Here is a 7,251-nt window from a genome sequence, read left to right as displayed (position 1 = left end):
TGCTAAGTGAAATAAGCCAGTTAGAAAAAGACAAATACCATATAGCTTCATTCATATGTGGAATCTAATAAACAAACTGAACTGACAAGCAAATAGAGACAGATTCATAGCTACAGAGCAAGGTAACAGCTCTCCGTGTTGGTATTGTGGGGGTTGCTTAGGGGATAGAAGGACTGAGCAAAAAGGACAGAAGACTCATGGACATGAACAACAGTGTGGTAATTGCAGGGGGGGGCATTAAAAGAGGTAAGTGGTAAGGGAAAATGCAATAAAATAAATTTAAAAATTTTTTAATGAAAAAGTTTTTAATATCTCCATTTTAGTCCCACTTAACCCCTCAAAATCAGACATGCTAAGAACGGTGCCTGACAAATACATATTGGTTGCAGAAATGAATTGCTTCATTGGTAGTATTATTATAACAGCAATTAAGTAGCAGAGCAGAGATTTAAATTCTGCTTTCCCTGAGGACATTTTCTTAGCAAATATGATCTAGCTGAGTGAAACAGAAATCCATAGAATAATGAGTAGTGGTTTTCTAGGTCCTTGCTTATTTTGTGCATCAAGGATTTCATATGGACAGCTTATATATCACACATAATTGTAAAATTGATTTGGTCATTCCAAAACAATGTGTAACTTTAATTATAATCAAAATTATAAGAGATTTCATGAACAATTTTGATTCCTTGGTGAGTTTTGGATTACTCCTATGGTTAACTGTTAATTATCTTATGGGGTGACCTAAACTTTTACTTTAATATCTGGAAATGAACAAGTGAGGGGACCAATGGTTGGTGAGAAAAACGTTCAAAGGCTATCTGCTTCTCTTAGGAACTCTGCATCATGACCTACATCACAGGAATGTGGCCTTCCTTATACTGCCCATAGTGGTCTGGCCTTGGCAGTTGCTCTTCTCAGGTGCCCTTTTTTCCCTATTAAGTGTTCTCAGAAACCCCTTTAATTAGAGCTCAATCTAAAGTAACTTTACAAAATATGAATAGATCTTCACAAATAGAAGAATGAAAATACCTTGAACTCAGATGCAATAAGATATTGAATTCAGCCTTTCTTAAAGCTCTTTAAAAACATTAGCATCTGTAATTAATCCTCTCAATTTCTCCACAAATCATATTTAATTATCCTTGATTTACAAGCAAAAAACTAAAATATCAAGGAAATGCATGGCCTGCACAGTCAGACAAATTGTTTTAAGCACAACTTTCAGCAAGTATTCTCCTCAGGAGCCCTTGTTGATTCTCCCCACACAATTTTTAAGTCCCACTATTTCTACCTTTGTATCTAGGGGTACTCAACACATGACTATGAGTCTATGAACTCAAGTCTCTTGATTGCCCCTTCCCTTTATAAGTGCTTTTATTATAAGGGCAATCTTTGTCATGCATTCACATTCTGGCATCAACCTCATCTAGCCTATCTTGTCTGCTGTTGCGCAGAGAATTTCTGATGTAAGAGAACCTGATGATGACTTTCCCCTCTTGGTATCTTCCATTTGTTAGTGAAGTAGACTTGCTAGGTAGGAAGGTGACTTCTTCAAATTAACTCTGTACAATGTTTACTATTGATTCTATGGTTAGTGATCTTCTAGGGGTTTTCTTAAATACCTGGCTTTATTCCCACTTTTATCCCATGAAGCTATCCCACATTGTTATTGTTTTATGAAAGAGGATAAATGTCTTTTGTGTCAAATATGGGAACAAGACAGTTTTTTCTGACATGAATGTTTAGTGTAAGTATTGCATTTTCAGTCTATGAGACTAAATAGATAGTCATGTAGATGACTTTACTCGGACAGAGTCCTTAGCCTGTCTGTACAACTAACTAAACTGAAAAGTATATGTAATCTTTAGAGTTTAAACTGAAATAAGAATAAACACAGAAAATAGAATCAATTGTGTTGAAAACAGCCTCCAGTAAGGCTCAAAATACCAAACTTACTTTATCATAGATATATTCTTTTTCTAGGTACAACACACTGACTGGTTTTAACAACAGACATATATTTGCTCACTATTTTGGAGGCTAGAAGCTCAAGACCAAAGCATGTGTAGAACTGGTTTCTGAGGCCTCTGCTTGGCTTGTGGATGGTCTTCTCCTTATGTCTTCACCTGGTCTTCCTCAGCACGTGCCTGCATCCTCATCTTCTGTTCTTGTGGGAATATCATTGCGATTGGATAGGGCTTACCCTAATAATATCATCTTAGCTTAATTACCTCTTTAAAGACTCTGTCTCCAAATGTAGTCACATTCTGAGGTACTGGTATTAGGGCTTCAAGATATGATTTGGGGGGACTCAATTCAGCTCATACCAGCAGAATAAATCCTTAATTTAGTAGTGAAATATAGATTTAGCTTCATTTCAAGAAATAATTTATACACTAAAAAATTTGGTTAAGCGCCCACTCTTAAGTTTTTAATATAATCATTCTATGAAATGGAGATATTTCAGAGAAGATAAATTAAGAGAGAAATTGATATAGGAAGAGATAAATTCATGCCAGGAGTTTTCAACAGTGGAAGAATGAAAATACCCTGATCTCCGATGCAAAAAGATGCAGTTTTCTACAGAAACATAATCCTATTTGGCAGAAGACCAAATATGGAGAATGCTTAGAAAGTTACTTGCTTTTGTTCATTTATCCATCTGTCTACATAAACCCCGTGACATTGTTTTCCAAATAGAAGCCTACTAAGGCCAAAAGCATGGTAGTTGGCTTGATTGATCAGTGTTCAGCCAGTTTCAGTTTAAGAGAAGGTAATAGTACTGGAAAATTCCATTCCTTAAATATGGTTAAACTTGCCTCAAACTAAAAATGTTGATAACCTTGTTCAGTATATACTTTTTAGCCTTTTAATATCTCTTCTGTTGTATTCCATAGAAATGCAGAGAGACTCTCTTTTTTTATTTTGGTTTGTTTCATTCACGTATTCTCAGTTATTGCAACTATTATGTAGCGTTCTGGAATATTTTCAACCTGTTCACTACAGAAAAGAAATACAGATTTGTTAGCTATGACATATTTTTCTTATATCAGAATATATTTGAATTTTAATATGCTATATTATGACACTTTTCTTTTAATAGAGTAGTTTCTAAAATATTAATATATTTTTAATTGGTAAAATATTTAGGATTTATAGTTCGTATTTTTAAATTCCTGTTTCGATTTTTGAACAGTTCTTAAGAATATGTCTATGGCTTTTTACCTGGCAGATCAAAGTCATTTTTACTTGAAGACATACACTTTTCAGATCAACAATATTTATCCTGTTTTATTTATATTATTTTTTTACTTAGGGTTTGTATTTTATTTTGTGTCAATTTTATTACACCGTATATTACTTTTGTAGTTTCTTCTTTCTCTGCATTGGCTTCTGTTGCCAGGTTCACAATGTTGCTTTTCATATCATGTATTCATCTTTCTGTGTTTCCAGTCTATTCTTCAATTCCTCCACCTCAGTATCTCTCAGGAAGGACGATTTTGCATGGTGTTTGGAGACATTTTTATCCATCATGATTAAGGGCAGGCTACTGGCACCATGATGTAGGAGAAAAATACTGCTTAAACACAATACAATGGACTGGATTAATAGGCCCACAAAGGTCCAAATTGTCAATAGTGCTGAGGTTTGGGAACCCCTTTTCTAACTGGATGCTTAATTGTTTTATTTATTTTAAATTTAAATATTTTATTGTTTATGCAATTACAGTTGGCCCAGTTTTTCCCCCTTTGCCCACTCCCCTTGGCCTACCCTGTACTCCCACAGTCAATCCCTATACCATTGTCCATGTCCGTGGGTAATTCATGTATGTTCTTCAACTAATCCATTCACCTTTGTTCAACCAGTCCCTTCCTCCTCCACTTTTACAGCTGCCAGACTGTTCCATGTTTCTATGCTTCTGGTTCTATTTTGCTAATTAGCTTATTTTGTTCATTAGATTCCTCTTGTAAGTGAGACCATTTGGTATTTGTCTTTCAACGATTGCCTTATTTCACTTAGCATAATAGTCATCAGTTTTATCCATGCTGTCGCAAAAAGGTAGCGTAATTCTTTCTTTTTCAGTGCTGCATACTGTTCCATTGTGTAAATGTACAGTTTTTTTAATCCACTCATTCACTGATGGGCACTTGGGCTGTTTCCAAATCTTGGTTATTATAAATAGCACTGCTATGAACATAGGGGTGCATATATTCTTTTGAATTGCTATATCAGGATTCTTAGGATATAGTCCCAGCAGTGGAATCACTGGGTTAAAAGACAGTAAGGCAGTTCCATTTTTAATTTTTTTTAGGAAATTCCAATAATGTTTTCACAGTGGCTGCATCAGTCTGTATTCCCACCAACAGTGTACTAATGTTCACTTTTCTCCACATTCTTGCCAGCACTTTTCTTGTTGTTGTTGTTGATCTATTAATGATAGCCATTTGGCAGATATGAAGTGATATCTCATTGTGGTTTTATTTTGCATCTCTGATGGCTAGTAATGTTGAGCATCTTTTCATATGTCTATTGGCCATCCATATGTACTCCTTGGAGAAGTGTCTGTTCAGGTTCTTTGCCCATTTTTAAATGGGATTGTCTTCCTGGTGTTAGTCAAATAAATTCTTTATATATTTTGGAGATTAAACCCTTGTCCTATATATTGTTGGCCATTATGTTCTCCCGCATACTCGGTTCATTTTTCATTTTCATGATGGTTTCTTTAGCTGTGCAAAACCTTTTTAAATATTTAATTGTATTTAATGATTTACCCACTTTAATCATGTTCCTTTTAACCCTAGCCTTCATTTTAGCTCAGTCTTTTCTTTTGACTCAGATTGAACATGTGTTGTTTTTTTTTTGATAATTTTATGTGCCCCAGGCATGGACCAGCTTTGGCCACCAATACAAGCAACAAGCTAGGATGAACTAAGGACTGTACAACTGCTTTGCCCCTGACTGATGTAAGAGCAACACCACCTATCAGGGGTGTCCTCACCCATTGCCAGGGGCTTAAACATGTGTTTTCATCTTGAAAATACAAAGTAGATATATTCTCAATTATTCCTGTTACTGTATGTAAATCTTGTCCTTTTAAAAAATATCTATAACTCTCTTGCTATTTATTTTGATTTACTCATCCTGGCCAAGGACCACGAATAGAGGACTTGGCATGGAAAATGGGGGGGTGGGTGTTAACTGTGGGAGGGGAAGGGAACTGGGAAAGGGAGAGCAATAGAGAAAAAGGAGGGACAACTGTAACTGAATAACAATAAAAAGTGGCTGGAGGAAACTATATGTGTGTGTGTGTGTGTGTGTGTGTGTGTATAAAGAATAAAACACAGGCTCAGTAAGTTCAAGAGAAAAATCACAAGTCTCATTTCTTGTGAAAGAAATTTCCATGATTCATCTGGTCTGATTATTGGATTTGGGGGGAGTTACTATCCCCAACCATCAATCAAAATATGAAATAAAAAGCAATGATTAGTCAAAAACTTTCTCTTATCTCAGGTACTGTTTAGCTATACAAGATAGAATATGATTGGAGTATGTTTTTGTTATTAAACCTAAATAAGTTTTAAAAGTTAAAGAATATATCTTTTTTTTCACTACCATTTGAAGTTTTACTAAACTTTTCTTTATCTTCTAGGGTGGGAGGTTGAAACATTTCACATCATGCTCTTTCAGATGTTTCTATGTTAATGGTCTCCATACATAATTATATTTTCAAGGAAAATAATAATATATTTACTTTTAAAGAAATACTCCTAAATGCCAGCCTTTTGCTGAGAACTATACATACAGGATTTCTAGATTGTTTTCATCAAATTTTCTTCATGGATTTGATTATCCTGTTTACAGATTAGGGTCATATCTCTTAATCAACTTATCCAAAACACCCACATAGTATGAGACTTGCTGGAATTATATCTAATTGACTTAGGATCATGGCTATAGCACAATAATAAATAAGTTAACCATTTACACATAGGATCTTTTGTCAGTCCGCATGAAACTCCCAGGACTAAATGGAAACTACATGCCGGCCTTCACCCTACCCCTTTTGCAGACTGTTCAGCATTGCCATTTGTAAAATACGGCTAGAAGTGCATGTGGCGATACAAAAACGGGGCTTGAAATTGGGAAATATGGTCATTTTTGTGTTTATTTCACATTTTAGTAGACCAATAATATTACAAAGTGGCAAACTGAGTTTATGGTTTGATTTTTTTCTATTTTTTAAAAATTAAGTAATTATATAAAATATCTCCAACAGTCAAAGGAACAAGTGGCCCTTCATTCAAATTCTTTGTATTCTGTATGGAAAGTGATGCTTCTTTTAAAGTCACAGAAACTGAAAACATTACTGTCAGCATAAAAAATGACTTCCTTGAGAGGAAAAGGTGCTGGATATTCCTTGTTGAAGTTTGTAACGGAGTTTTCCTGTCAGGAAAATGTTCCAGTGATATTGTCAGGACAACACCCGTGAAATGACACTTTAGGCTTATTACTATTTTCCTGTCAGAATATTTTATCACTGGCTTCCATGTTCTTTTGATGGCAATTTAATAGAGATTTGCTTGACAAACTGGTTTTTGTTTTGCTACATCTATCGTATTTATAGAATACAAAATGAAGAATAATATATTGATTTACATTTACAGAAGATTTAAGGAGAACACTTACTGGGTTCAGATCATCTCGGCGAAGCCAAGGGAAGTACATCAGTGGAACAATCCTTCTTCCTTCCATCGCTTTAGGGATGCTTCGGTCCCTTAGTCTGGAGGCCATTGCCTCGGGTCTGTTGGTGTTCATACTCTGGAGCTTGATATCCTCAGGAGTCATACATGTGCTTTTGTTGTTCTTATATTTATTTAGCAAATGTGCAAAACCTAGAACCAAACCTTGAAAATAAACAACTTCATTTCACATTAACATTTGTGTTAGTTCGTGTGGGCTGCTGCGACCAATTGCCATAGACTGAGCACATTATAAACAAGGGAATTTATTTCCTACAGTGCTGGAGGCTGGGAAGCCCAAGATAAAGGTGTTACTGTGTCATGTGCTCATGGAAGCTCTGTCCCTCATTCATAGCTGGTACATTTTTGCTGTGTCTTTCCTTAGTGGAAGGGATAGGGATCTCTCTGGAGTCTCTTTATAAGGGCATTGATCTCATTCATGAGGGCTCCACCCTCATTATTTAAGTGACTCCCAAATGTGTCCCCTCCCAATACCATTATCTTTGGG

At 35.5% G+C, this 7,251-nt stretch overlaps 1 pseudogene; it reads right to left on the bottom strand.

Moving 5' to 3' along the window:
* Positions 1–4,872: 4,872 nt before the first annotated feature.
* On the bottom strand, positions 4,873–5,017 carry LOC114493715 (annotated as a pseudogene).
* Positions 5,018–7,251: the final 2,234 nt, after the last annotated feature.

The sequence above is a fragment of the Phyllostomus discolor genome, chromosome 1, assembly GCF_004126475.2.
Source record: "Phyllostomus discolor isolate MPI-MPIP mPhyDis1 chromosome 1, mPhyDis1.pri.v3, whole genome shotgun sequence".
NCBI lineage: Eukaryota > Metazoa > Chordata > Mammalia > Chiroptera > Phyllostomidae > Phyllostomus > Phyllostomus discolor.
The sequence above is the reverse complement of the archived record's forward strand: the minus strand, read 5'-3'. Positions and strand labels throughout refer to the sequence as shown.